The following is a 14,509-nucleotide window of genomic DNA, read 5'->3' as shown; positions in this document are numbered from 1 at the left end:
CTTTCATTCTACTTGCTACCAGTGAGGCAGCCCCTCTTTTAGAAGAGGCTGAGATGCCACGTGACTTGCCCAGAGTCACCTGCTAGCCGGCCATGGAGTAGGGACTAGAAGCCACCTTCTAACCTCTTCTCTGAGGACAACTCCCCTTCTCCTTCTCTTTTGCGCTCTGCAGGCAGCACACAAGAGGCATCTGTAAATATTTGCCTTCTGTCCCATCCATGCAGCTTGGCATTTCACTAAGCTATCCGGGTCCTCCTCCTCCTCCTGAGTATTGACTGCCCAGGAAGGTGGGGCTCCATCTTTACCTTTCATCTTACTCTGCCACCAGGGCTGGGCCCACCTGAAGGGAAGGAGGAGGCACTCAAGAGAGGCTTCAGAAGTAATTTTCTTTAGTTCTCCTAATCACAAGAGAAAACAGAACAAAAAAACTCAATGAAATAATAGGGAAAGCCAGACCACAAAGTCCATGTCTGTGTGTGGGTCGTCCCCCCATCATCCCACCACCCAGATCTGTGGCAACAAGGTCCTACGGGGTGCTGGGTGGCTTCAGACCTGTCGAGGGTTCCAGCCACCTGCTTCCAGGGGGCATCCAAACTTAACTCACATAATGCACCCCCCCCCCCCCCCCCCACACACACACACACACACACACACAACTTTTGCTAGAGGGAGTATCTTCTCCCCTATTAGTGGCTGGAGACTCAGGGTAAGGAAGATACGCCAGAGGGAAGAGAAGGGAGAATCAGACACCAGAAAAACTTTGGGGCATCCAGGGCCAGAAAGGAGGAGGAGAGAAGGGGGAGCCGGCAGGGGACGGAGCAGGGGGTGGGGCAGGTTCGGGAGAGTGTGGAGTGGCCACCCCTTCCCCGCCCCTCCACTCTGGTCGGCTCGGCTCTGGCCCTCCCTCTCCTTCCCCTCCTCCTTCCCCCTCCTCTCCTCTCCTCTCTCTCTCTCCCTCCTCCTGCTGTTTCTCCTCCTGGTGTGGATGGCGGCGGCCAGAGTCGGAGCCCCAGCCGCGCCGCTCGTGAGTGACCAGCTGCAGGGGACAGTCGGGGAGGTATGGGGAGCCCTCTGTCCAGGGTGGGGCCGCCCCCAGTTCTCTGGGAAAGTTTGCGGGCGGGAGCGCGGGCGCCCCGGGACTCGGGTATCTCCACGGGCGCCCCGTGCGCTGTGCCCCATCTCCCCACACCCGCCCTCGCTGCCCCCAGAGGTGCCCGGGCCTGCAAGGGGCAGGGGTGGGCCCTGACGGGGCTTCCCCTCCGCATCTCAGCTCTGGGGCTGCCGCTGTGACCTGGGCCGGCTCTAAAGAGAAAGAAAACTCAAACAGCAAAGAAAAGAATGTAAACTCAGTTCCGAGGGCAGGGGCCGGGGGCTCATACAAACCCGCGCTCTGTCCCGGCCTCCCCGTCCTGGGTCACCAGCCTCTGGCCTTCATCCCTCCCTTGGGGGCTGTGGTCCTCCTATCCCCAGGACTCTCACTTTCTTTCCTCTTGGCTGCTGTTATTCGTGCTGCTACCACCCCTTCCCCCGCTTTCCCGGAGAGGCGTGTGTCTCCTGGGCTCCCGCCACAGTTGATGTTTCCAGCGTGGTGTCCCCCCTCCAGCCCGAGAAGGTGATGACCCAGGCCAAGGAGCCAGAACCGCAGAGACGTCCACACTTGCCCAACATTTACTGCACGAATGACATTCACTGGGATTTGGTGTTGGGTCCCCTGGACCCACGAATCGTACCTTGTGTGTCCTAGGAGAAATTAAAGTATATTCCTCTTTGGGATTTTACTGTTTCCTTTGGGCATCTTTTCTGACCTCCCCAACTATGCTTTCTTCCAAAAATAGTGATACTTCATGTAATTCGACTTTCTAATTCCGAAAGAAAAAGGAAAAAAAAGAAAATAAGAGGATAGATAAAAAGAGAGCTTGCTAAAAATACTGTGCAGAACCCGATCTTTGGAAAGTAGACTTCATGCCACACTTATCTGTTAGTGGGAGAGGGGAGTTCAGCATAGCTTGTTTTCAGACTACCCCAGACTGTTCCAGCCTCCCCCAAGCGAGAAGCTTTAAATTGCCTGACATAAACCGCAGTGTTTGTTGACCTTCCCAGCCTGGCATACTCCCTCGGCATTTCTCTCCGGCTCCCCGCCCCCCCCCCCCCCAACTCCCACTTTCTCATAAACAGGAGTTGTGAAAACAAGGCAATGGAAGAGGCTAAAATGAGCAGGACCACAAAGGGGGGGAAAAGCCTCACATTTTAATCCTGAGGCTGTTGCTTCAACTTGACTCTGATTGGGTGGAAGACTGTTTAGTTCATTTGTGTGGGGTTTTTTTGTCGGTTCTCATTACGGTTGAATCAGTGTTTCCATGACAGGCTTTCTGGGTGCTTAGAAGGAGCTTGTTAATGCTCAGATGGGTCTGGACAGAGCAAGTCTGGAATCTGGAGATTTTTTTTCATGGATTGATCTGGGTCGATGTTGGAAACCTTGCCTGCTTGCTCAGAACTGGAGATGGGATGGTGAGCTGGGCTTTGCTTCCCATGACACAGAAGGCAAGGCTTTCCTAAGGAGTGAGCTGTGTGCTCGCAGGATCTTAAGGGGTGTTGAACTTTTATTGTTTTTAGGGAGAGCACACTTCTCAAGAACTTTAGCTATTCCCATTTCTATGCAAACAATAAATGTGGTTGTAACAAATGTATTCGATCAGGTTCTGAACAATCCATCAAAACAGGTCAAGGTATTGAACTATTTGTAAATAAAGATTTTTTTAAAAAATGAATTTCATTGGATATAAACTTTATTTTAAAAAGGATGTAATTCACTTTTCTCTGCTGAATCAGTTTGACAGATCCTCATTAGTATGAATTAGTAAGGTTTTACTGTGGTCTCAGAAGGTCATTGATAAGGAAGTCTTGTGACTTTCATTAAAAAAGAAAGCACTTAAGTTTTGAACTTGTTTGGCCCTGTTGCTTAGAAAAACAATGCACTCAGATAAAAATCTCCAGTCTCTTCCTCTTCCTGAGAATTTTTATAGTGTATTCAATGCCACAGAAGTCAACTTTATACTGTTTGGAGTGAAATTGTGTTTCTGCCTTGTTCAGCTTTTGCACCACCTCATGGAATCTTGTTAAACTGGGTCATTTGCCATCTTTCAGAGGGTTTGCTGTGCAGCCCCACAGAGGACGACTGGGTAGGTAATGAAGGCTAGCAATGTAGCCCCGACCTAAGGAGCAGATGGTCTGAATGGTGAGATGAAGCCTGCATCCCCAATTAGCCAATAGAAAGCAGCTAGTTATCATCTGGATGGGTTAGATGGGTTGGAAATACATGAAGTGTGGGGCCTGCATTGAGGATGGAGGGCAGGGGTCATTAAGAAGTAAAATAACCTTAAGGAATACGATGTGGCCTTTTCAAATCATGTTGTACAAGAATACCGAATTACATAGGACATGCTTAGGGTATGGTGTTAAATTTTAAAAGCAAGTTATGAAACAGAAAGCACTGTAATCTCACTCTGAAAATACGTCCAAAAGATATTGGAAATATATGCATCGAAATGGATGGTGGGATGATAGGTGCTTTTGATTTTCTGTGTGCTTGCCTGTATTTCTCGGCCTTTTTTTTTACACTAGCTCACATTTATTGAATATATAGCACATACATATGGTATTTCATTTTAAAACTCTTTGAGGGAAGTACTATTATTATTCTCATGATAAAAGATTCAGAAACTAGAATTAGAGGAGTAACTTGCCAAGGTCACATAACCAGTATGTGCTAGAATCCAATCTTGAATTCAGGTCAGTGGCCAAATGCATTGGCAGGATGAACTGGTTTAGTGGAGGTGAAAATAATCTGGGGACAGCTCTGGGAAAAAAAATGCCCAGATCCTGTACCACCATTTGGCCCCACAGGCAACCAGGCCCCCAGAGGTCACCTTATCCATCCTCTTCCTGGGATATACCTAAAGATCCCTAAAGATGGGCATTTCTAAAACACCTGATCATTCAAATAACAAGTCTTAAGTAGGAAGGCTTTATCTCCTCTATTCTTCAAGGAGATTATTTCCGGAAGGCTGATGCGTCTAAATCACCTTCTTGTTGAAAAAAAATTGTAAGAGTCAAGGACTTCTTTCCCAAATTATCATACTCGGACTAAAGTCCCAGATCTTGTATCCATTTAACCACAGGAGAAATGTCTTTCTGGTCTCAGTGCCAGGAATAGTTCTTGTGAGCAACTTGTCTGTTTTGTCTTGTGGGTGCTGTGAATTCTTTAATTGACATTGCCTATTTCTTATTTGGCTAAAATGAAGCACAGAGCCAACTCAGTGGCCCACAGAAGTATATGGCACCCCACTCCTTTCGAGTTCATTTTTCTTCATGTCAATGTAAATTTAGTTGTTCTTTCATAAAAGAACTTTATGGTCTTTGGTAAACTTTAAAGTATTTGTATTCCTGAAAATGTCTTTATTTTGCTTTTACAAATGAGAATTTGACTGAGTGTGGAATGCTGTCACTACTTATGTGCCCTCAGTACTTGGAAGACACTACACCATTGTCTGCTTGCATCTATTTCTATTCCTAAGAGTATCAAGTTATCTTAGGCAAGTTACCTAATTTCTCTCAGTCTCCTTGTCTGTAAAATAGATAGTAGTATCCACCTCAAGGATAATTGTGAGGGGATAATATATGCAAAATGTTAGAATAGTGCCTACCATATAAGGAAGCACACAATAGTTGTTAGCTGTTACAATTTTATATTTTTTCAGAATTCCTTGGCTTGCCTGGATTTTACTAGGCCATATAAATGTTAATTTTTCTAGTGACACACCCACAAAAAAATCATGTTGGGATTTTTTATTGAAATTGCATTCAATTTATATTCCAGAAGAACTGACACCTTTACAATATGAGGTTTTCCCATCTTCTCTTTTTATTCAGGTGACTGATGAGTGGTGATTTCCCTTATAAATGTTTTACACAACTTTTGCTGTATTTATTTCCTGTAGGTTTTGTTGATATTTTAAATATCTTTTTTATTATATTTTCAAATTGGTTGTTTGCTAGCCCACAGAAACATTCCTGATTATGGAATTTTGATCTTGTGCCTAGCATCCCAGCTGACTTATTAGTTCTAAGAGTCTGTATGTAGATATTCTTGAATTTTCTAGGTAGACAATCATAAAACAGTAATTTGTCTTTTCTTTTTCATTCCTTATGACTCATATCTTTTTCTTGTCTTATTGCATTGGGTAGACCCTCCAGTACAATATTCAGTAGTAACAGTGATGGTGGGCTTCCTTGTCTTCTTACTGTTTTTAATGAGTGCTCTTAAAGTTTCTCCATTAAGCATGAAGTTTGCTTGACGTTTCAGTAGATATTGTTTATTAAGAACTTTCCCTGAATATTTTTTAATGTTATAAATTTTATCATGCCTATTGATCTTATGTAATGCCTTAATGTTTTTATGTAAATTATGAGATCATATATTTTTCTTTCTTACTAATTATAATGTGATAAATAATATGAGTACATTTAATTTTGTTGAGATATGCTTGCATATATATACATATATAGATATGCTCTTTTATTGTATGGGATATCATTTGCTAGTATTTTGTTTAGGATTTTTGCATATGTTCATAAGTGAAACAATTGGTCTACAATTTTTTAAAAGAGATATTGTTTTTATATTGTTTGGTATCAAATTTATATTAGCCCCATAAAATAAGTTGGGCAGCTTTTATTTTTCTTAAATAGTTCATAGGAGATAAAGACTATCTGTTTGTCAAAAGTTTGGAAAAATTCATTGTAAAATCATCTGAATTGCTTATACAGGGTTTGTGTATGAAGTTTTTGGCAATTCAGTTTCATTAATGATTATTGATGAATTTAGGTTTTCTATTTCTTTCTGATCCAGTTTTGATAATTTGTTTAGATGATGCATTTCATGTATTATCAGATTTATTAGCATAAATTTATTCATAATTTTATTTTATGGTCTTTATACATATTGACTATATCTTAAGTTATGTTCCTGTTTTCATTCTTAATATTGTTTGTGTCACCTCTTTTTTCTTAATTAATGTGGAGGTCTACTTAGTCTTTTCATATAAACAACTTCTTTCTTATCTATACTTTTTGGTTTTCATTTCTTTTTTTCCTCTTTATATTATTTCTTCTTTCCACTTCTAGCTACTTGAGTTGACACCTAGCTTATTTATTGTTTTTCAATAAATGCATTTTAAGCCTATAAAGTTACCTTTAAGTACTGCTTTAGCCACATCATACAAGTTTTGATGTGTGTACTTTCATTATCACTTGGCTTTAAATATTTTATACTTCTGTTTTTTCCCTTTTAACCCATGGATTTATTTAATATTCCATTTTCAATTTTTTTTTTTTTTAGATTTTATGTTTTTCCTTTTTCTTCCCAAAGCCCCCCAGTACATAGTTGTATATTCTTCATTGTGGGTCCTTCTAGTTGTGGCATGTGGGATGCTGCCACCTCAGCGTGGTTTGATGAGCAGTGCCACGTCCACACCCAGGATTAGAACCAACAAAACACTGGGCCGCCTCCAGCAGAGCGTGCGAACTTAACCACTCGGCCATGGGGCCAGCCCCTCCATTTTCTTTTTTTTTTTTTTTTAATTTTTTAATTTTTTATTGAGTTAATGATAGGTTACAATCTTGTGTGATTTCAGTTGTACGTTAATGTTTGTCATTCATGTTGTAGGTGCACCACTTCAGCCTTTGTGCCCGCCCCCCCCACCCCACCTTTCCCCTGGTATCCACTAAACTGTTCTTAGTCCACATTTTTAAATTCCTCATATGAGTGGAGTCATTCACAGATTATCCTTCTCTAGCTGGCTTATTTCACTTAACATAATTCCCTCAAGGTCCATCCATGTTATTGCAAATGGAATGATTTTGTTCTCTTTTGCAGCTGAGTAGTATTCCATTGTATATATGTACCACATCTTCTTTATCCATTCGTTTGTTGATGGGCACTTAGGTTGCTTCTATGTCTTGGCTATTGTAAATAATGCTGCAATAAACATTGGGGTACATAGGACTTTTGGGATTGCTGACTTCAAGCTCTTTGGATAAATACCCAGTAGTGGGATGGCTGGATCGTATGGTAGTTCTATTTTTAATTTTTTGAGGAATCTCCATACTGTTTTCCATAGTGGCTGCACCAGTTTGCATTCCCACCAGCAGTGTATGAGGGTTCCTTTTTCTCCACAACCTCTCCAACATTTGTTACTATTAGTTTTAGATATTTTTGTCATTCTAATGGGTGGAGGGTTATATCTTAGTGTAGTTTTGATTTGCATTTCCCTGATGATCAGCGATGATGAGCATCTTTTCATGTGCCTATTGGCCATCCGTATATCTTCTTTGGAGAAATGTCTGTTCATGTCTCCAGCCCATTTTTTGATTGGGTTGTTTGATTTTTTGTTGTTGAGTTGTGAGAGTTCTTTATATATTATAGATATTAAGCCTTTGTCAGATATATGACTTGCAAATATTTTTTCCCAGTTAGTGGGTTGTTTTTTTGTTTCAATCCTGTTTTCATTTGCCTTAAAGAAGCTCTTTAGTCTGAGGAAGTCCCATTTGTTTATTCTTTCTATTGTTTCCCTTCTCTGAGAAGGCATGGTGTCCGAAAAGATCCTTTTAATACTGATGTCAAAGAGTGTACTGCCTACGTTTTCTTCTAGAAGCCTTATGGTTTCAGGTCTCACCTTTAGGTCTTTAATGCATTTTGAGTTTATTTTGGTGAATGGTGAAAAAGAATGGTCAATTTTCATTCTTTTACATGTGGCTTTCCAGTTTTCCCAGCACCATTTGTTGAAAAGACTTTCTTTTCTCCATTGTATGCCCTCAGCTCCTTTGTTAAAGATAAGCTGTCCATAGATGTGTGGTTTTATTTCTGGGCTTTCAATTCTGTTCCATTGATCTGTGCACCTGTTTTTGTACCAGTACCATGCTGTTTTGATTACTGTAGCTTTGTAGTATGTTTTGAAGTCAGGGATTGTGATGCCTCCTGTTTTGTTCTTTTTTCTCAGGATTGCTTTAGAAATTCGGGGTCTTTTGTTGCCCCATATGAATTTTAGGATTCTTTGTTCTAATTCTGTAAAGAATGTCATTGGGATTCTGGTTGGGATGGCGCTGAATCTGTAGATTGCTTTAGGTAGAACGGACATTTTAACTATGTTTATTCTTCCAAACCATGTACATGGAATGTCTTTCCATCTCCTTATGTCATCATCCAGTTCTCTCAGAAAGGCCTTGTAATTTTCATTATATAGGTCCTTCACTTCCTTAGTTAAGTTTACCCCAAGGTATTTTATTCTTTTTGTTGCTATTGTGAATGTATTGTGTTCTTGAGTTCTTTTTCTGTTAGTTTGTTATTAGAATATAGAAATGCTACTGATTTATGCAAATTGATTTTATACCCTGCAACTTTGCTGTAGTTGTTGATTACTTCTAAGAGTTTTCCAATGGATTCTTTGGGGTTTTCTATATATAAGATCATGTCGTCTGCAAACAGCAAGAGTTTCACTTCTTCCCTCCCTATTTGGATTCCTTTTATTCCTTTTTCTTGCCTGATTGCTCTGGCCAGGACTTCCAGTACTATGTTGAATAACAGTGGTGACAGAGGGCATCCTTGTCTTGTTCCTGTTTTCAGGGGGATGGCGTTCAGTTTTTGCCCATTGAGTATGATGTTGGCTATGGGTTTGTCATATATGGCCTTTATTATGTTGAGGTAGTTTCCTTCTATGCCCATTTTGTTCAGAGTTTTTATCATAAATGGCTGTTGGATCTTGTCCAATGCCTTCTCTGCATCTATTGAGATGATCATGTGGTTTTTATTCCTCAGTTTGTTGATGTGGTGTATCACGTTGATTGATTTGCGGATGTTGAACCATCCCTGTGTCCCTGGTATGAATCCCACCTGATCATGATGTATGATCCTTTTGATGAATTGCTGAATTCTGGTTGCCAAAATTTTGTTTAGAATTTTTGCACCTATGTTCATCAGTGATATTGGCCTGTAGTTCTCTTTTTTCATGGTGTCCTTGTCAGGTTTTGGTATCAGCATGATGTTGGCCTCATAGAATGTGTTAGGAAGTGTTCCATCTTCCCTAATTTTTTGGAATAGCTTGAAAAGGATAGGTATTAAATCCTCTCTGAAAGTTTGGTAGAATTCCCCAGGAAAGCCATCTGGTCCTGGGGTTTTATTCTTTGGGATGTTTTTGATTGCTGTTTTAATCTCTTTACTTGTGATTGGTCTGTTCAAATTGTCTGCCTCTTCTTGAGTGAGCTTTGGGAGATTGTAGGAGTCCAAGAATTTATCCATTTCCTCTAGGTTATCCGTTCTGTTGGCATATAGTTTTTCGTAGTATTCTCTTATAATCCGTTGTATTTCTGCAGAGTCTGTTGTTATTTCTCCTCTTTCATTTCTGATTTTGTTTATTTGAGCTTTCTCCCTTTTTTCCTTTGTAAGTCTGGCTAGTGGTTTGTCAATTTTATTTATCTTCCTAAAAAAACCAGCTCTTTGTTTCATTGATCCTTTCTACTGCCTTTTTCGTTTCAATAGTATTTATTTCTGCTCTGATTTTTATTACTTCTCTTCTTCTGTTGACTTTGGGCTTTATTTGTTCTTTTTTCTCTAGTTCAGTTAGGTGTACTTTAAGATTGCTTATTTGGGATTTTTCTTGTTTGTTAAGATGTGCCTGTATTGCAATGAATTTTCCTCTTAATACAGCTTTTGCTGTATCCCATATGAGTTGGTATGGCATGCTATCATTTTCATTTGTTTCCAGGTATTTTTTGATTTCTTCTTTAATTTCTTCAATGACCCATTGCTTGTTCAGTAGCGTGTTGTTTAGTCTCCACATCTTTGTGCCTTTCTCAGCTTTTTTCTTGTAATTAATTTCTAGCCTTATAGCATTATGATCGGAGAAGATGCTTGTTATTATTTCAATTTTTTAAAATTTGTAGAGGCTTGCCTTGTTTCCCAATATATGGTCTATCCTTGAGAATGTTCCATGTGCACTTGAGAAGAATGTGTATTCAGCTCTTTCAGGGTGAAGTGATCTATATATGTCTATTAAGTCAATTGTTTTAGTTTTTCATTTAGCTCCACTATTTCCTTGTTGATTTTCTGTCTGGATGATCTGTCAATTGATGTGAGTGGGGTGTTGAGGTCCCCTACTATTATTGTGTTGTTTTTAACATCTTCCTTTAGGTCTGTTAATAGTTGCTTTATGGATCTTGGTGCTCCTGTGTTGGGTGCATAGATATTTATAAGTGTTATTTCTTCTTGATGAAGTGTCCCTTTGATCATTATATATTGTCCCTCTGTGTCTCTCTTTACCTGTCTTATTTTGAAATCCACTTTGTCTAATATAAGAATTGCAACACCTGCCTTTTTTTTCTTGCTGTTAGCTTGAAGTATTGTCCTCCACCCCCTCACCCTGAGCCTGTGTCTGTCCTTGGGGCTGAGGTTTGTTTCTTAGAGGCAACAAATTGTTGGATCTTGTTCTTTAATCCATTTTGCCACTCTGTGTCTTTTTATTGGAGAGTTCAATCCGTTTACATTGAGAGTGATTATTGATGCATGTGGACTTAATGCTGTCAATCTTTCCTGCGTTTCTTTTCCTGTGTGCTTTAGCCTACCCATTTAATACTGCAATTTCTTATGCTGGGTTTCTTAGATTTTTCCTTATTTATGATTTGTGACTCTGTTCTGTATTTTATTTTAGTGTCTACCCTGAAGTTTGTATTTAGAATCTCATATATAATATAGTCTATTCTCTGGTGGTCTCTTACTTACTTGGCCAATACTGATTTAGACCCTTTGCTCTTCCCCTCCTAAATAATTATTTTCATCTCTTATTCCAACTCGTGTTATGAATTTGCAGTTAGAGTGATAAGATCGTCCTTGCTTTGGTAGTTTCCTTACCTTTACCCTAATGCTATAGTTGAATATTTGCTATCCTGTTCTGGTTCTATCCATTGGTCTCCCTAGTCTGTGGATTGTGACCCCTTTCTCCCTTGTTTCTTTTTAAAAACAGTGGTTAGATGCCACGAAGTAGGTGGCAATGCCTTAACCGTATGTGTGTTGTCAGGCCCGAGGGCCTCTTCCATCCTTTTCAAGGGGAGTGCTAACCTTCTCTCCTTTCATACAACACCCAGCCCCTCCATTTTCAACTTTTTAAAAAAAACATTTTTTTACTTTGCTTAAAGTATTCAAATTTTGGTGCATTATGGAAACACAGCATGGTCTGTATAATAGCAATTCTTTGTTAGGACTTCCTTTGTGTCCAATTTTCCCAAATATTTCATATGTGCTTTATAAGAAAAATATATTTGCTACTTGATGGATGCAGAATTCTATATCAATCTAACAGGTCAAACTTATTGTGTTTTTCAAATTTCTCATATTCTTGATTTTTTTGCCCACTCTGAGTTCACTTCAGTTTCTGGGAAAGGAATAATAGAATCGTCTGTGATTGTGGATTTGTCAATTTCTTCTTCTAACACATGAGTGTTTATGCAAGTTCATGACTGTTATTTCATCTCGGTGGATTTATTATGTATGTCTGTCCTCTTTTATTTCTATTAATGCCTTTGGCCTAAATTGTGTTTTGTCTGATATTAATATTGCTATACCTACTCCTCTTGTTTACTATTTTCCTTGTATGTCTGTATATCCTTTTATGTTAACTTCTCTGTATCATTTTGCTCTAAATGTGAATCTTAGAAACAGCATTTATATATAGCTTCATTTTCATTATAACCTGAAAATCTGTCATTTCAATAGTTTAAACTTTTACATTCTTTGTAATTGTATGTATATATTTGACATCTTTCTGCCATTTTAAGTTCTTATATTTCTTATTTACCTATTTTTCCATTTTTTTGTTGCTTCTTTTGTTTCTCTTTTCACTGTTTTCTTTAGATCAAGTTTTGTATATTCATATTTTTTTCTGTCAACTGTTTTGAAAGATATAAATTCTATTTGTATTCTTTTAGTTGTTATCCTTAAATTTTTAAATGTGTATTCATTTAACAAAGTCTGAAGTTAATCAATGTCTTTATTTTCCTCTCAACAATGCAGTGGCCTTAGATGGCTTTAAATCTAATCTGCCCTTTTCCCCACCTTCCTGGTAATTGTGGTCTAGTGGTTTAGTCTCACATTGTGTATAATCCTCCCCTCACCCCAGCAATTAGTCATTATTATTATTTCTACTTTTCTTCTTTTTACAGTCAAAACTTATTTAACTTTACCAGTTTCTTGTCTCAACATTGCCTCTTGTATACCATTCCTTACTTCTATGTTCATTTTCTTCATACTGATCATTTTTTCACTGAAGGTCTGGAGTTGTCTCAATCTTAGGGGTATTTTTGGTTTTCTTTTGTTTTGAAAATGTCTATTTCATGTCACTTTTGAAAGAGAATTTATCAAGGTATAGAATTCTAAGTAGAATTCTTCCCTCAGCATTTTGTAAGATATTATTCTACTGTCTTCTTGCCTCAGCTGTTACTTATGAGAAATCTCTTCAGTCTGTCATTCTTTTGTAGGTAATCTGTTTTCTTTGTGAGACTTTGTCTCATTTTTTTTGTCTTTCATGTTCTGCCTTTTCATTATATGTCCAGGGGTAGTCTATTTCTATATATTCTACTTGGGATTCAGTGTCTGCCTTTAATCGGAAGACTCATCTCTGTTTTCTTATCTAAAGGTTTCTCAGTTGATTTCTCTACAAATTTATTTTAAAATAATTACTGAGCACTTACCACGTGTCAGGAATGCTTCTAGGTGCTAGAGATATAGGAATGAACATAAGAGACAAAAGCCTTTGCCCTCATATTGAGTCCCTCACACTTTCTATTCTCTATTACAACACCCTTTAGGGAAATATTGAACCTTCTCATTTTATCTTCTGTGTCTTCTACGTCTGAGATTTCTCTTTCTTATTATATATCTTTTTCTCTCTCAATTGTATTCTTAGTGATTTTTTCACTTCTGTTTTCCAATTTATTAATTTTTCTTCACCTGGATTTAATCTACTATTCAACCCATCCACTGATTTCTTCTTTTTAATTTAATATAATTTTTTATTTCTAGAATTTCTATTTGGTACTTGATATCTTCCTTTTTAAAAATATGTTTCTTTGCCTTATAATTTCTAATCCTTTTTGTGTCTCTTTCATTTTAAATATATTTTTAGATTATTTGTTATCTCCACTTTTGACTTTTCTTTATCATGATTCATTTCCTCTTGTGTTTTACCTCTTCATCAGGTGCTGTTTTCCATAGAAATCCTGTCTACTTCAAATTGTTAGCACATCCTTATGAAGCAATTTCACAGTTGCTTCTGCTGGTAATCTTTGGGCTTTACTCATTCCAAACTAGCCTTTGTGTTAATTTCTTGGCATATAGTCCCTGTATGACCTGAAAGTATGCATTTAAACCTTGTTCCTGTGTTGTGGCGCAAGCCCAAATTTCACGTTTTTTAAATCACTCATTTTCTACTCCTTGCCAAAGCAGATGACGAGCTTTCTTGCAGTTGACTCAGATTGGCAAATTCTGTTCCTCTGTACCTGTTTCACCTGTGAAGCAGCCTTTTATGACCTCCAGCTTTATGTAAGAGCTTCATTAACAGCTCCTGGCATAAGGTGACCATCACCCGGACTCCCCTCACTGCATGCATATCATTAAAATCTCAGCCTCCAGCCATTCAGGTCTCTAACTAGTCTGGATTTTCCATCAGCCCCTTGGCTTCAGCTCCCACTCATTGATCTAACTTTAATTCCCCTCTTTATTTCTGCTACCCGGAGATTTCTATTGTATCTATGTTTTATATAATATTTTTGTTATATTTTTGTTCGTTTTGAAGTGTTTGGATTGGAAAGGGTAATTTCTGTGTCGACCAATCCACCATATTGACTGAAGATTTTAACTAATTTTAAAGTTTATTTTGTTATATGTAAAGTAGAATACAAGTAAGTAGATGCATATACATTAGTCCCTGGATCTGAAATACACTGCTGCTGAGTGAGGCAGCAGAGAAGGGGCCCTGAAAGTACTGAGTGCTAACACCACCATCACAGGGCAACTCTCCACCTTGGTGAGGTGTGTTGTTCCCTATCTGGCCGCAAGTTCTCAGTCCAGAAGAGATCTGAATTTCCCAAACACACTGTTCCAGTCCCCAAATGCTGTCCTTTCAATTCTCAGTAGTCGACTAAAACCTTCTCATGATCAACCAATGTGCTAGTTCACATCCATGTTGAAAGGAAAAGACTCTGTGGAGAGGTTCCTGTTCCCTTTGGTCATGGCGATGATGTTCTCTCTCTGTTGGGCACGTGTGTTCCTTGTGACTAACAGTGCAGAGAGGTTTACACTGAATGGCTGATTCTTTACTTGTGGCTGACAGCATCTCTGGGAATGTTGATCAGTATTGCCAGAGCCTGTTTATAATGTTTAAAGAAATCTATGCAAACATATCTT

General features: G+C 38.8%; 1 protein-coding gene and 1 non-coding gene across 3 annotated transcripts in view; one reads left to right on the top strand and one right to left on the bottom strand.

Moving 5' to 3' along the window:
• The first annotated feature begins 875 nt into the window (after nucleotides 1–875).
• Nucleotides 876–14,509, top strand: part of STON1 (stonin 1) — a 54,984-nt gene continuing 41,350 nt past the window's right edge. The window contains exon 1 of one of the 2 annotated variants that reach the window (XM_014847858.3): nucleotides 876–1,057. The gene's annotated coding sequence lies outside the window, so the exon portion shown is untranslated. The remainder of the gene's footprint in view (nucleotides 1,058–14,509) is intronic. The other variant, XM_014847866.3, reaches the window with a different exon arrangement.
• On the bottom strand, nucleotides 11,064–11,189 carry LOC123286786 (U6atac minor spliceosomal RNA). The gene has a single exon (XR_006529589.1). It is a non-coding gene; the product is annotated as a U6atac minor spliceosomal RNA (small nuclear RNA).

This window comes from Equus asinus, chromosome 6 (assembly GCF_041296235.1).
Source record: "Equus asinus isolate D_3611 breed Donkey chromosome 6, EquAss-T2T_v2, whole genome shotgun sequence".
Classification (NCBI taxonomy): Eukaryota; Metazoa; Chordata; class Mammalia; order Perissodactyla; family Equidae; genus Equus; species Equus asinus.
The sequence above is the reverse complement of the archived record's forward strand: the minus strand, read 5'-3'. Positions and strand labels throughout refer to the sequence as shown.